Source organism: Nerophis lumbriciformis, linkage group LG13 (assembly GCF_033978685.3).
Source record: "Nerophis lumbriciformis linkage group LG13, RoL_Nlum_v2.1, whole genome shotgun sequence".
NCBI classification, from domain to species: Eukaryota; Metazoa; Chordata; class Actinopteri; order Syngnathiformes; family Syngnathidae; genus Nerophis; species Nerophis lumbriciformis.
Window position 1 is genome coordinate 4,643,114 of NC_084560.2, and position 18,658 is coordinate 4,661,771.

The following is an 18,658-nucleotide window of genomic DNA, read 5'->3' on the forward strand; positions in this document are numbered from 1 at the left end:
GGGTGTTCTAGAAGGACACTGGACATTTAACCATGGTTGTGAAAAGCTGGGTGTTCTAGAAGGACACTGGACATTTAACCATGGTTGTGAAAAGCTGGGTGTTCTAGAAGGACACTGGACATTTAACCATGGTTGTGAAAAGCTGAATGTTCTAGAAGGACACTGGATATTCAACCATGTTTGTGAAAAGCTGGATGTTCTAGAAGGACACTGGACATTTAACCATGGTTGTGAAAAGCTGGATGTTCTAGAAGGACACTGGACATTTAACCATGGTTGTGAAACGCTGGGTGTTCTAGAAGGACACTGGACATTTAACCACGGTTGTGAAAAGCTGGGTGTTCTAGAAGGACACTGGACATTTAACCATGGTTGTGAAACACTGGGTGTTCCAGAAGGACACTGGACATTTAACCATGGTTGTGAAAAGCTGGGTGTTCTAGAAGGACACTGGACATTTAACCATGGTTGTGAAAAGCTGGGTGTTCCAGAAGGACACTGGACGTTTAACCATGGTTGTGAAAAGCTGAATGTTCTAGAAGGACACTGGATATTCAACCATGTTTGTGAAAAGCTGGATGTTCTAGAAGGACACTGGACATGTAACCATGGTTGTGAAAAGCTGGGTGTTCTAGAAGGACACTGGACATTTAACCATGGTTGTGAAAAGCTGGGTGTTCTAGAAGGACACTGGACATGTAACCATGGTTGTGAAAAGCTGGGTGTTCTAGAAGGACACTGGACATTTAACCATGGTTGTGAAAAGCTGGGTGTTCTAGAAGGACACTGGACATGTAACCATGGTTGTGAAAAGCTGGGTGTTCCAAAAGGACACTGGACATTTAACCATGGTTGCGAAAAGCTGGGTGTTCTAGAAGGACACTGGACATTTAACCATGGTTGTGAAAAGCTGGATGTTCTAGAAGGACACTGGACATTTAACCATGGTTTTGAAAAGCTGGGTGTTCTAGAAGGACACTGGACATTTAACCATGGTTGTGAAAAGCTGGGTGTTCTAGAAGGACAACTAGAATTTGAAAAACCAAGAAAATATTTTAAAGACTTGGTCTTCACTTGGAATAAGCGGTAGAAAATGGATGGATGGATGGGTCTTCACTTCTTTAAATAAATGCATTAATTTTTTTACTTTGCTTCTTATTACTTTTAGAAATACAATTTTAGAGAAAAAAATACAACCTTAAAAATGATTTTAAGATTTTTAAATAAATATACCTTTTTACCTTTTAAATTTCTTCCTCTTCTTTTTTAACAATTTAAATCAATGTTCAAGTAAATTTATTTATTTTTTATTGTAAAGAATAACAATATTTTAGCTTGTTTTTCCGACGAAGAATATTTGTGAAATATTTCTTCAAACTTACTATGATTAAAATTCAAAAAAAATATTCTGGCAAATCTAGAAAATCTGTAGAATCAAATTTAAATCTTATTTCAAAGTATTTTGAATTTATTTTAAAATTTTTGTTCTGGAAAATCTAGAAGAAATACTGATTTGTCTTTGTTAGAAATATAGCTTGGTCCAATTTGCAAGTGCAGATTGGATTTTAATCAATTTAAAACATGTCATCAAAATTCTAAAATGTATCTTAATCAGGAAAAATTACTAATGATGTTCCATAAATTATTTTTTTAATTTTTTTCAAAAAGATTCAAATAAGCTCGTTTTTCCTCTTCTTTTTGTCGGTTGAATTTTGAATTTCAAATAGTCGAAATTGAAGATAAACTATGTTTCAAAATGTTTTTTTTAATTTTTTTCGTGTTTTCTCCTCTTTTAAACCGTTCAATTAAGTGTTTTTTTCATCATTTATTCTCTACAAAAAACCTTCCGTAAAAGGAAAAAAAAAAAAGTACGATGGAATGACAGACAGAAATACCCATTTTTGTATATATATACATTTATTTATTTAGCTATTCTTGTTTAAATCACACTTACGTGTAACTTACAAATGACAATATATTTATTTATTTAAGTGTGTATCAAACTGGTAGCCCTTCGCATTAATCAGTACCCAAGAAGTAGTTTTTGGTTTCAAAAAGGTTGGTGACCCCTGTACTAGGGCATCAAATCAGTGTCAGTTGAGTCGGTCCATAGGTTGCCTGTAGGGATTTTTAATGTCCAGCAGATGTCAGTATTTAGTGACACAGTATCGACACAGTATCAATACAGTTTTGCAATGTGTCGAAACGCTTCATGACGCCTCATCACTACCGTGCACTAGTGATGGGTTGATGAGGCGTCATGAAGCGTTTTGACACATTGCAAAACTGTATTGATACTGTGTCGATACTGTGTCACTAAATAATGACATCTGCTGGACATTAAAAATCCCTACAGGCAACCTATGGACCGACTCAACTGACACTGATTTGATGCCCTAGTACAGGGGTCACCAACCTTTTTGAAACCAAAAACTACTTCTTGGGTACTGATTAATGCGAAGGGCTACCAGTTTGATACACACTTAAATAAATAAATATATTGTCATTTGTAAGTTACACGAAAGTGTGATTTAAACAAGAATAGCAGCAGTATGGTTTTACACCCAATGGGACCACGACCAAAGCCTTATGGACTTTGTTGGGAAAAGAAAAGTTCAAATGCCTTCGACCATAAACAATTGGTGTGTTCCTGGATCTCACCCAAGCGTTCATACAGTGAAAATTGTACGGACATGATTAGAGGAGTGGCCTTTTTCTTGGCTGCAGAATTATCTGGAGAACAGATCCAGTAGGTCCACATCACTGCCACCGAGACCCAGCACAGGGCTCCGTGTTGGGTCCTCTTTTTGTTCCTTATGTATATTTACCATCTTTCTTTCATTTCAACATTTGATTTTATTCGCTGATGACACCCACATACTTAGTTAGAAGCACTGATAGATACAGTAGAAAAATAACTATTAGTGTTAAAGGGGAACATTATCACAATTTCAGAAGGGTTAAAACCATTAAAAATCAGTTCCCAGTGGCTTATTTTATTTTTCGAAGTTTTTTTCAAAATTTTACCCATCACGCAATATCCCTAAAAAAAGCTTCAAAGTGCCTGATTTTAACCATCGTTATATACACCCGTCCATTTTCCTGTGACGTCACACAGTGACGCCAACACAAACGAACATGGCGGATAGAACAGCAAGGTAGCGACATTAGCTCGGAGTCAGACTCGGAATTTAGGGGCTTAAGCGAAATTGAAGAAGAAACTGAAGCTATTGAGCCATATCGGTTTGAACCGTATGCAAGCGAAACCGACGAAAACGACACGACAGCCAGCGACGCGGTAGAAAGCGAGGACGAATTCGGCGATCGCCTTCTAACCATACTTGCCAACCTTGAGACCTCCGATTTCGGGAGGTGGGGGGTGGGGTGTGGGGGCGGGGGCGTGGTCGGGGTGGGGCGGGGGGCGTGGTTGGGGGCGGGGTTAAGATATATATATATAAGAAATACTTGACTTTCAGTGAATTCTAGCTATATATATATATATATATATATATATATATATATATATATATATGTATATGTATAAATAAAATAAATACTTGAATTTCAGTGTTCATTTACAAACTACAACTCACAAACACTTTAGAGTTAGGCTCCACCATCAGAATATGTACTTAAACTTATAAAGATCACATGGATATTATTCAGTGAGTTGATTCACCAAAACTAACCTGTTATACAGGAGGAAAAAGCACACAGGACGTTTCAATTGTTCACAGACTGGTCGCGCTCATCAGAATGACAAGACACTTCCGGTCTGCAGGTGATAGCATTCAATTGGGAAGAAACGCCCTGCTGCCCCCTACTGACCAATGTGAATACTGATAAATGTGTAATGACAGCTCCAAAAACGAATTCAAACCACAAAATAAAATAAATCAACACAAAAATGTGACACATTATGGGTGGGTCACATATGCATGTACAGTAGATGGCAGTATTGTCCTGTTTAAAAGTGTCACAACATTGCTGTTTACGGCAGACGAACTGCTTTACGGTAGACACTGTTGTTTTGTGTTGTCAACACGTCACTCAGGTCCGCCTGAATTTCGGGAGTTTTTCGGGAGAACATTTGTCCCGGGAGGTTTTCGGGAGAGGCGCTGAATTTCGGGAGTCTCCCGGAACATCCGGGAGGGTTGGCAAGTATGCTTCTAACCAACGATTGTTATGTGTTTGTTTTTAAGTGTTGTAATGTTTTTAAGCTAAATTATTGGTAAACACGGTTTATGTATAATAATTTACGTAAAACCGCGAGTAATGAATAAAGTTTTCATCAATTAATATATTCTGTAGACATACCCTCATCCGCTCTCTTTTCTGCCCAGTTTTGGAGTTGATGTCAGCAGGCCAGGGAAGCTAGGGTCGATATTCTTCTCTTGATCATCTTCGGTGGCATAAGGGACGGTGTGAGCCAAGACATCCAGGGGGTTTAGCTCGCTCGTCTGCAAGAACAAACCGCCGCCATTGCTTGCCCTGCTACCGAGGTCCTTTGTCCCTGAATAGCTCACACACTCCGGCAGATTCAATGGGGGTCTGGCGGCAGATTTCTTTGACTTTATACGCTTTGAGTGTCGCAGGATATCCACACATTCTTGCCATCTCTGTCGTAGCATAGCTTTCGTCGGTAAAGTGTGCGGAACAAACGACTGACCATTTTCGTCGGCTTTCCCCACACCCTCGTATTTTGAACACATTTCGTCCAATTTCTTTTAACTTTTGCGTCTTTGGGCCACTGGTGCAACTTGAATCCGTCCATGTTCGTGTTGTTACACCCTCCGACAACACACCGACGAGGCATGATGTCTCCAAGGTACGGAAAACAGTCAAATAGAATAATAGAAAGGCGTTTAATTCGCCAAAATTCACCCATTTAGAGTTCGGAAATCGGTTAAAAAAATATCTGGTCTTTTTTCTGCAACATCAAGGTATATATTGACGCTTACATAGATCTGGTGATAATGTTCTCCTTTAAAGGTTTGATACAAATAAGTTAACCGTCAATTTAAACTAAACTAAACGTGTAGTGTTTGGAAATTGTGCCAATGGTGTATGTGGACAATTTAAAAACACAGCAATATAAAGAGTGAATTAAATAAGATTTATTGGAGTACTTTTACAAAATCAACTATATCAAAGCAAAGTCTTGCAATATTATATCAAGTCAAGAACTGGTGAGGGAAGAAAACCTCAGTGTTCCCTAAAAAGTGTAGGAAAACTCTTAAAAAAAACACTCTTATTCCAATTAGAGTCATTGAAAATAGAGAGATCCATATTGTGAATGAAGTATCTTACATGAACTTCTAGTCAAAGCAAAAGCACTAAAATTTAAGGATTTGGTTAACCAATTATGATTGATGTTTAACATCGACAATAACAAGTTACCAACTATAATTGATGTTTAACATCGACAATAAGAAGTTACCAACTATAATTGATGTTTAACATCGACAATAACAAGTTACCAACTATAATTGATGTTTAACATCGACAATAAGAAGTTACCAACTATAATTGATGTTTAACATCGACAATAACAAGTTACCAACTATAATTGATGTTTAACATCGACAATAACAAGTTACCAACTATAACTGATGTTTAACATCAACAATAACAAGTTACCAACTATAATTGATGTTTAACATCGACAATAACAAGTTACCAACTATAAGTGATGTTTAACATTGACAATAAGAAGTTACCAACTATAATTGATGTTTAACATCGACAATAACAAATTATCAACTATAATTGATGTTTAACATCGACAATAACAAGTTACCAACTATAATTGATGTTTAACATCGACAATAACAAGTTACCAACTATAATTGATGTTTAACATCGACAATAACAAGTTACCAACTATAATTGATGTTTAACATCGACAATAACAAGTTACCAACTATAATTGATGTATAACATCGACAATAACAAGTTACCAACTATAATTGATGTTTAACATCGACAATAACAAATTACCAAATATAATTGATGTTTAACATCCACAATAACAAGTTGCCAACTATAACTGATGTTTAACATCGACAATAACAAGTTACCAATTTTAATTGATGTTTAACATCGACAATAACAAGTTACCAACTATAATTGATGTTTAACATCGACAATAAGAAGTTACCAACTATAATTGATGTTTAACATCGACAATAACAAGTTACCAACTATAATTGATGTTTAACATCGACAATAAGAAGTTACCAACTATAATTGATGTTTAACATCGACAATAACAAGTTACCAACTATAATTGATGTTTAACATCGACAATAACAAGTTACCAACTATAACTGATGTTTAACATCAACAATAACAAGTTACCAACTATAATTGATGTTTAACATTGACAATAAGAAGTTACCAACTATAATTGATGTTTAACATCGACAATAACAAGTTACCAACTATAATTGATGTTTAACATCGACAATAACAAGTTACCAACTTTAATTGATGTTTAACATCGACAATAACAAGTTACCAACTTTAATTGATGTTTAACTTGGACAATAACTAGTTACCAACTATAATTGATAATTAACATCGACAATAACAAGTAACCAACTATAATTGATGTTTAACATCGACAATAACAAGTTACCAACTATAATTGATGTTTAACATCGACAATAACAAGTTACCAACTATAATTGATGTTTAACATCGACAATAACAAGTTACCAACTTTAATTGATGTTTAACTTGGACAATAACAAGTTACCAACTATAATTGATGTTTAACATAGACAATAACAAGTTACCAACTTTAATTGATGTTTAACTTGGACAATAACAAGTTACCAACTATAATTGATGTTTAACATCGACAATAACAAGTTACCAACTATAATTGATGTTTAACATCGACAATAACAAGTTACCAACTATAATTGATGTTTAACATCGACAATAACAAGTTACCAACTTTAATTGATGTTTAACTTGGACAATAACAAGTTACCAACTATAATTGATGTTTAACATCGACAATAACAAGTTACCAACTATAATTGATGTTTAACATGGACAATAACAAGTTACCATATATATTTGATGTTTAACATCGACAATAACAAGTTACCAACTATAATTGATGTTTAACATGGACAATAACAATTAACCAACTATAATTGATGTTTAACATCGACAATAACAAGTTACCAACTATAATTGATGTTTAACATCGACAATAACAAGTTACCAATTTTAATTGATGTTTAACATAGACAATAACAAGTTACCAACTATAATTGATGTTTAACATCGACAATAACAAGTTACCAACTATAATTGATGTTTAACATCGACAATAACAAGTTACCAACTTTAATTGATGTTTAACATCGACAATAACAAGTTACCAACTATAATTGATGTTTAACATCGACAATAACAAGTTACCAACTATAATTAATGTTTAACATCGACAATAAGAAGTTACCAACTATAATTGATGTTTAACATCGACAATAACAAGTTACCAACTATAATTGATGTTTAACATCGACAATAACAAGTTACCAACTATAATTGATGTTTAACATCGACAATAACAAGTTACCAACTATAATTGATGTTTAACATCGACAATAACAAGTTACCAACTTTAATTGATGTTTAACTTGGACAATAACAAGTTACCAACTATAATTGATGTTTAACATCGACAATAACAAGTTACCAACTATAATTGATGTTTAACATGGACAATAACAAGTTACCATATATATTTGATGTTTAACATCGACGATAACAAGTTACCAACTATAATTGATGTTTAACATGGACAATAACAATTAACCAACTATAATTGATGTTTAACATCGACAATAACAAGTTACCAACTATAATTGATGTTTAACATCGACAATAACAAGTTACCAATTTTAATTGATGTTTAACATAGACAATAACAAGTTACCAACTATAATTGATGTTTAACATCGACAATAACAAGTTACCAACTATAATTGATGTTTAACATCGACAATAACAAGTTACCAACTTTAATTGATGTTTAACATCGACAATAACAAGTTACCAACTATAATTGATGTTTAACATCGACAATAACAAGTTACTAACTATAATTGATGTTTAACATTGACAATACCAATTTTCAAACTATAATTAATATTTAACATCGACAATAACAAGTTACCAACTATAATTGATGTTTAACATCGACAATAACTTGTTACCAACTATAATTGATGTTTAACATCGACAATAACTTGTTACCAACTATAATTGATGTTTAACATCGACAATAACAAGTTACCAAATATAATTGATGTTTAACATCGACAATAACAAGTTACCAACTATAATTGATGTTTAACATCGACAATAACTTGTTACCAACTATAATTGATGTTTAACATCGACAATAACAAGTTACCAACTATAATTGATGTTTAACATCGACAATAAGAAGTTACCAACTATAATTGATGTTTAACATCGACAATAACAAGTTACCAACTATAATTGATGTTTAACATTGACAATAACTAGTTACCAACTATAATTGATATTTAACATCGACAATAACAAGTTACCAACTATAATTGATGTTTAACATCCACAATAACAAGTTGCCAACTATAACTGATGTTTAACATCGACAATAACAAGTTACCAATTTTAATTGATGTTTAACATCGACAATAACAAGTTACCAACTTTAATTGATGTTTAACATCGACAATAACAAGTTATCAACTATAATTGATATTTAACATCGACAATAACAAGTTACCAACTATAATTGATGTTTAACATCGACAATAACAAGTTACCAACTATAATTGATGTTTAACATGGACAATAACAAGTTACCATATATAATTGATGTTTAACATCGACAATAACAAGTTACCAACTATAATTGATGTTTAACATCGACAATAACAAGTTACCAACTTTAATTGATGTTTAACTTGGACAATAACAAGTTACCAACTATAATTGATGTTTAACATCGACAATAACAAGTTACCAACTATAATTGATGTTTAACATCGACAATAACAAGTTACCAACTATAATTGATGTTTAACATCGACAATGAAAAGTTACCAATTTTAATTGATGTTTAACATCGACAATAACAAATTACCAACTATAATTGATGTTTAACATCGACAATAACAAGTTACCAACTATAATTGATGTTTAACATCGACAATAAGAAGTTACCAACTATAATTGATGTTTAACATCGACAATAACAAGTTACCAACTATAATTGATGTTTAACATCGACAATAAGAAGTTACCAACTATAATTGATGTTTAACATCGACAATAACAAGTTACCAACTATAATTGATGTTTAACATCGACAATAACAAGTTACCAACTATAATTGATGTTTAACATCGACAATAACAAGTTACCAACTATAATTGATGTTTAACATCGACAATAACAAGTTACCAACTATAATTGATGTTTAACATCGACAATAACAAGTTACCAACTATAATTGATGTTTAACATCGACAATAACAAGTTACCAACTATAATTGATGTTTAACATCGACAATAACAAGTAACCAACTATAATTGATGTTTAACATCGACAATAACAAGTTACCAACTATAATTGATGTTTAACATCGACAATAACAAGTTACCAATTATAATTGATGTTTAACATCTCCTATTTCTGGGGCTGAGGTTGCCGAGGTAGTTAAAAAGCTCCTCGGTGGCAAGGCCCCGGGGGTGGATGAGATCCGCCCGGAGTTCCTTAAGGCTCTGGATGTTGTGGGGCTGTCTTGGTTGACAAGACTCTGCAACATCGCGTGGACATCGGGGGCGGTACCTCTGGATTGGCAGACCGGGGTGGTGGTTCCTCTCTTTAAGAAGGGGAACCGGAGGGTGTGTTCCCACTATCGTGGGATCACACTCCTCAGCCTTCCCGGTAAGGTCTATTCAGGTGTACTGGAGAGGAGGCTACGCCGGATAGTCGAACCTCGGATTCAGGAGGAACAGTGTGGTTTTCGTCCTGGTCGTGGAACTGTGGACCAGCTCTATACTCTCGGCAGGGTCCTTGAGGGTGCATGGGAGTTTGCCCAACCAGTCTACATGTGCTTTGTGGACTTGGAGAAGGCATTCGACCGTGTACCCCGGGAAGTTCTGTGGGGAGTGCTCAGAGAGTATGGGGTAACGGACTGTCTTATTGTGGCAGTCCGCTCCCTGTATGATCAGTGCCAGAGCTTGGTCCGCATTGCCAGCAGTAAGTCGGACACGTTTCCAGTGAGGGTTGGACTCCGCCAAAGCTGTGCTTTGTCACCGATTCTGTTCATAACCTTTATGGACAGAATTTCTAGGCGCAGTCAGGGCGTTGAGGGGATCTGGTTTGGTGGCTGCAGGATTAGGTCTCTGCTATTTGCAGATGATGTGGTCCTGATGGCTTCCTCTGGCCAAGATCTTCAGCTCTCGTTGGATCGGTTCGCAGCCGAGTGTGAAGCGACTGGGATGGGAATCAGCACCTCCAAGTCCGAGTCCATGGTTCTCTCCCGGAAAAGGGTGGAGTGCCATCTCCGGGTTGGGGAGGAGATCTTGCCCCAAGTGGAGGAGTTCAAGTACCTCGGAGTCTTGTTCACGAGTGAGGGAAGAGTGGATCGTGAGATCGACAGGCGGATCGGTGCGGCGTCTTCAGTAATGCGGACGCTGTATCGATCCGTTGTGGTGAAGAAGGAGCTGAGCCGGAAGGCAGAGCTCTCGATTTACCGGTCGATCTACGTTCCCATCCTCACCTATGGTCATGAGCTTTGGGTCATGACCGAAAGGACAAGATCACGGGTACAAGCGGCCGAAATGAGTTTCCTCCGCCGAGTGGCGGGGCTCTCCCTTAGAGATAGGGTGAGAAGCTCTGCCATTCGGGGGGAGCTCAAAGTAAAGCCGCTGCTCCTCCACATGGAGAGGAGCCAGATGAGGTGGTTCGGGCATCTGGTCAGGATGCCACCCGAACGCCTCCCTAGGAAGGTGTTTCGGGCACGTTCGACCGGTAGGAGGCCACGGGGAAGACCCAGTACACGCTGGGAAGACTATCTCTCCCGGCTGGCCTGGGAACGCCTCGGGATCCCCCGGGAGGAGCTGGACGAAGTGGCTGGGGAGAGGGAAGTCTGGGCTTCCCTGCTTAGGCTGCTGCCCCCGCGACCCGACCTCGGATAAGCGGAAGAAGATGGATGGATGGATGATTTAACATCGACAAAAACAAGTTACCAACTATAATTGATGTTTAACATCGACAATAACAAGTTACCAACTTTAATTTAAACCAGCAGGAGCTTAAACGATCCCAAAATGTTCCGGAAAGTCCCAACATGGTGTTATGGAAGTGAAAGCATAAATGATCTGCTCACTTCATGATGAAAGCCTCATGGAGTCCAACTGACCAATCAGCCATACTTGATTGTTTTCATGGACATTTTATTTCTTCTGGTTCTTTGACTCCTCAACTCCACAACTGAATCATCTGAAAGTTCACAAGGTCACTAATACCGAAAGTCACAATGTCCGATAAAAATGTAAATACAGACCATCTAAAAAAAAAAGAAATTCAATTTTACAGTTTTTTACTTAATGCGACACCCAAAACGTTCATTAAAATAAAGAAAGTTGGATTTACAATATTAACTATGAACAATAAAACACTGAATATTAACAACATATGAACATCGCTCCTCTTTTACGTGGGATTTACATAATTTACCACAAACAATAAAACAGTGAATATTAACAACAAATTAACATCGCTCCTCTTTTACGTGGGATTTATAATATTAATTATGAACAATAAAACAGTGAATATCAACAACATATGAACATCGCTCCTCTTTTACGTGGGACTTACACTATTAATTATTAACAATAAAATACTGAATATTAACAACATATGAACATCACTCCTCTTTTACGTGGGATTTAAGATATTAACTATGAACAATAAAACACTAAATATTAACAACATATGAACATCATTCCTCTTTTACGTGGGATTTACAATATTAACTATGAACAATAAAACAGTGAATATTAACAACAAATGAACATCGCTCCTCTTTTACGTAAGATTTGTAATAATTATGAACAATAAAACAGTGAATATTAACAACATATGAACATCGCTCCTCTTTTACGTGGGATTTACAATATTAACTATGAACATTAAAACCTTGAATATTAACAACATATGAACATCACTCCTCTTTTACGTGGGATTTACAATATTAACTTTGAACAATAAAACAGTGAATATTAACAACATATGAACATCGCTCCTCTTTTACGTGGGATTTACAATATTAACTATGAACATTAAAACCTTGAATATTAACAACATATGAACATCGCTCCTCTTTTACGTGGGATTTATATTATTAATTATGAACAATAAAACAGTGAATATCAACAACATATGAACATCGCTCCTCTTTTATGTGGGATTTACATAATTTACCATGAACAATAAAACAGTGAATATTAACAACAAATGAACATCGCTCCTCTTTTACGTGGGATTTATATTATTAATTATGAACAATAAAACAGTGAATATCAACAACATATGAACATCGCTCCTCTTTTATGTGGGATTTACATAATTTACCATGAACAATAAAACAGTGAATATTAACAACAAATGAACATCGCTCCTCTTTTACGTGGGATTTATATTATTAATTATGAACAATAAAACAGTGAATATCAACAACATATGAACATTGCTCCTCTTTTACGTGGGATTTACATAATTTACCATGAACAATAAAACAGTGAATATTAACAACAAATGAACATCGCTCCTCTTTTACGTGGGATTTATAATATTAATTATGAACAATAAAACAGTGAATATCAACAACATATGAACATCGCTCCTCTTTTACGTGGGATTTACATAATTTACCACAAACAATAAAACAGTGAATATTAACAACAAATGAACATCGCTCCTCTTTTACGTGGGATTTATAATATTAATTATGAACAATAAAACAGTGAATATCAACAACATATGAACATCGCTCCTCTTTTACGTGGGATTTACACAATTTACCACAAACAATAAAACAGTGAATATTAACAACAAATGAACATCGCTCCTCTTTTACGTGGGATTTATAATATTAATTATGAACAATAAAACAGTGAATATCAACAACATATGAACATCGCTCCTCTTTTACGTGGGACTTACACTGTTAATTATTAACAATAAAATACTGAATATTAACAACATATGAACATTGTTCCTCTTTTACCTAGGATTTACATAATTTACCACGAACAATAAAACACTGAATTTTAACAACATATGAACATCACTCCTCTTTTACGTGGGATTTACAATATTAGCTATGAACAATAAAACAGTGAATATTAACAACAAATGAACATCGCTCCTCTTTTAAGTAAGATTTGTAATAATTATGAACAATAAAACAGTGAATATTAACAACAAATGAACATCGCTCCTCTTTTACGTAAGATTTGTAATAATTATGAACAATAAAACACTGAATTATAACAACATATGAACATCGCTCCTCTTTTACGTGGGATTTACAATATTAACTATGAACATTAAAACCTTGAATATTAAAAACATATGAACATCGCTCCTCTTTTACATGGGATTTACATAATTTACAACAAACAATAAAACAGTGAATATTAACAACAAATGAACATCGTTCCTCTTTTACGTGGGATTTACAATATTAACTATGAACAATAAAACACTGAATATTAACAACATATGAACATCGCTCCTCTTTTACGTGGGATTTATATTATTAATTATGAACAATAAAACAGTGAATATCAACAACATATGAACATCGCTCCTCTTTTATGTGGGATTTACATAATTTACCATGAACAATAAAACAGTGAATATTAACAACAAATGAACATCGCTCCTCTTTTACGTGGGATTTATAATATTAATTATGAACAATAAAACAGTGAATATCAACAACATATGAACATCGCTCCTTTTTTTACGTGGGATTTACATAATTTACCATGAACAATAAAACAGTGAATATTAACAACAAATGAACATCGCTCCTCTTTTACGTGGGATTTATAATTATGAACAATAAAACAGTGAATATCAACAACATATGAACATCGCTCCTCTTTTACGTGGGATTTACATAATTTACCACAAACAATAAAACAGTGAATATGAACAACAAATGAACATTGCTCCTCTTTTACGTGGGATTTATAATATTAATTATAAACAATAAAACACTGAATATTAACAACATATGAACATCGCTCCACTTTTACGTGGGATTTATAATATTAATTATAAACAATAAAACACTGAAAATTAACAACATATGAACATCGCTCCTCTTTTACGTGGGCTTTACAATATTAACTATGAACAATAAAACACTGAATATTAACATCATATGAACATCCCTCCTCTTTTACGTGGGATTTATAATATTGATTATAAACAATAAAACACTGAATATTAACAACATATGAACATCGCTCCTCTTTTACGTGGGATTTATAATATTAATTATAAACAATAAAACACTGAAAATTAACAACATATGAACATCACTCCTCTTTTACGTGTGATTTACATAATTTACCAAAAACAATAAAACACTGAATATTAACAACAAATGAACATCGCTCCTCTTTTACGTGGGATTCACAATATTAACTATGAACAATACAACCCTGAATATTAACAACATACGAACATTGCTCCGCTTTTACTTTGGATTTACAATATTAACTTTGAACAAAAAAACACTGAATATTAACAACATATGAACTTTGCTCCTCTTTTACGTGGGATTTATAATATTAATTATAAACAATAAAACACTGAATATTAACAACATATGAACATCACTCCTCTTTTACGTGGGATTTACAATATTAATTATGAACAATAAAAATGAAAATATTACCAACAAATTGAACATCGCTCCTCTTTTACGTGGGATTTACAATATTAACTATGAACAATGAAACAGTGAATATTAACAACATATGAACATGGCTCCTCTTTTACGTGTGATTTACATAATTTACCACGGACAATAAAACACTGAATATTAACAACATATGAACATCGCTCCTCTTTTACATGATATTTACAATATTAACTATGAACAATAAAACACTGAATATTAACAACATATGAACATCGCTCCTCTTTTACATGATATTTACAATATTAACTATAATCAATAAAACACGAAATATTAACAACATATGAACATCGCTCCTCTTTTACGTGGGATTTACAATATTAATTATGAACAATAAAAATGAAAATATTACCAACAAATGAACGTCGCTCCTCTTTTACGTGGGATTTACAATATTAACTATGAACAATAAAACACTGAATACTAACAACATATGAACATTGCTCCTCTTTTACGTGTGATTCACAATATTAACTATGAAATATAAAACTCTGAATATTATCAACATAATAACATTGCTCCTCTTTTACGTGGGATTTACACTAACTATGAACAATAAAACACCGAATATAAATCACATATGAACATTGTTACTTTTTTACGTGAGATTTAAAATATTAACTATGAACAATAAAACACTGAATATTAACAACATATGAACATCACTCCTCTTTTATGTGGCATTTACGATATTAACTATGAACAATAAAACACTGAATATTAACAACATACGAACATCCCTCCTCTTTTACGTGGGATTTATAATATTAATTATAAACAATAAAACACTGAATATTAACAACATATGAACATCGCTCCTCTTTTACGTGGGATTTATAATATTAATTATAAACAATAAAACACTGAAAATTCACAACATATGAACATCATTCCTCTTTTACGTGGGATTTACACTAACTATGAACAATAAAACACAGAATATATAAATCACATATGAACATCGTTACTTTTTTACATGAGATTTAAAATATTAACTATGAACAATAAAACACTAAATATTAACAACATATGAACATTGCTCCTCTTTTACGTGGGATTCACAATATTAACTATGGAATATACAACTCTGAATATTAACAACATAATACCATTGCTCCTTTATGTGGGATTTACAATATTAACTATGAACAATAAAACACTGAATAGTAACAACATATGAACATTGCTCCTCTTTTACGTGGGATTTACACTAACTATGAACAATAAAACACCGAATATAAATCACATATGAACATCGTTACTTTTTTACGTGAGATTTAAAATATTAACTATGAACAATAAAACACTGAATATTAACAACATATGAACATCACTCCTCTTTTTTGTTGCATTTACAATATTAACTATGAACAATAAAACACTGAATATTAACAACATATGAACATCCCTCCTCTTTTACGTGGGATTTATAATATTAATTATAAACAATAAAACACTGAATATTAACAACATATGAACATCGCTCCTCTTTTACGTGGGATTTAAAATATTAATTATAAACAATAAAACACTGAAAATTAACATATGAACATCACTCCTCTTTTACGTGGGCTTTACAATATTACCTATGAACAATAAAACACTGAATATTAACAACATATGAACATCCCTCCTCTTTTACGTGGGATTTACAATATTAATTATGAACAATAAAAATGAAAATATTACCAACAAATGAACATCGCTCCTCTTTTACGTGGGCTTTACAATATTAACTATGAACAATAAAACACTGAATATTAACAACATATGAACATCCCTCCTCTTTTACGTGGGATTTATAACATTAATTATAAACAATAAAACACTGAATATTAACAACATATTAACATCGCTCCTCTTTTACGTGGGATTTACAATATTAATTATGAACAATAAAAATGAAAATATTACCAACAAACGAACATCGCTCCTCTTTTACGTGGGACTTACACTATTAATTATTAACAATAAAATACTGAATATTAACAACATATGAACATCACTCCTCTTTTACGTGGGATTTACAATATTAACTATGAACAATAAAATAGTGAATATTAACAACAAATGAACATCGCTCCTCTTTTACGTAAGATTTGTAATAATTATGAACAATAAAACAGTGAAAATTAACAACAAATGAACATCGCTCCTCTTTTACGTAAGATTTGTAATAATTATGAACAACAAAACACTGAATTTTAACAACATATGAACATCGCTCCTCTTTTACGTGGGATTTTATAATATTAATGATGAACAATAAAACACTGAATATTAACAACATATGAACATCACTCCTCTTTTACGTGGGATTTACACTAACTATGAACAATAAAACACAGAATATATAAATCACATATGAACATCGTTACTTTTTTACATGAGATTTAAAATATTAACTATGAACAATAAAACACTGAATGTTAACAACATATGAACATCGTTACTTTTTTACGTGAGATTTAAAATATTAACTATGAACAATAAAACACTGAATATTAACAATATATGAACATCACTCCTCTTTTATGTTGCATTTACAATATTAACTATGAACAATAAAACACTGAATATTAACAACATATGAACATCGCTCCTCTTTTACGTGGGATTTATAATATTAATTATAAACAATAAAACACTGAATATTAACAACATATGAACATCGCTCCTCTTTTACGTGGGATTTAAAATATTAATTATAAACAATAAAACACTGAAAAATAACATATGAACATCACTCCTCTTTTACGCGGGCTTTACAATATTAACTATGAACAATAAAACACTGGATATTAACAACATATGAACATCCCTCCTCTTTTACGTGGGATTTATAATATTGATTATAAACAATAAAACACTGAATATTAACAACATATGAACATCGCTCCTCTTTTACGTGTGATTCACAATATTAACTATGAACAATAAAACACTGAATATTAACAACATATGAACATCGCTCCTATTTTACGTGGAATTTACAATATTAACTATGAACAATAAAACATTGAATATTAACAACATATGAACATCGCTCCTCTTTTACGTGGGCTTTACAATATTAACTATGAACAATAAAACACTGAATATTAACATCATATGAACATCCCTCCTCTTTTACGTGGGATTTATAATATTGATTATAAACAATAAAACACTGAATTTTAACAACATATGAACATCACTCCTCTTTTACGTGGGATTTACAATATTAACTATGAACAATGAAACAGTGAATATTAACAACATATGAACATGGCTCCTCTTTTTACGTGTGATTTACATAATTTACCACGAACAATAAAACACTGAATATTAACAACATATGAACATCGCTCCTCTTTTACATGATATTTACAATATTAACTATAATCAATAAAACACGAAATATTAACAACATATGAACATCGCTCCTCTTTTACGTGAGATTTACAATATTAATTATGAACAATAAAACACTGAATATTAACAACATATGAACATGGCTCCTCTTTTACGTGTGATTTACATAATTTACCACAAACAATAAAACACTGAATATTAATAACATATGAACATCGCTCCTCTTTTACGTGGGATTTACAATATTAACTATGAACAATAAAACACTGAATATTAAC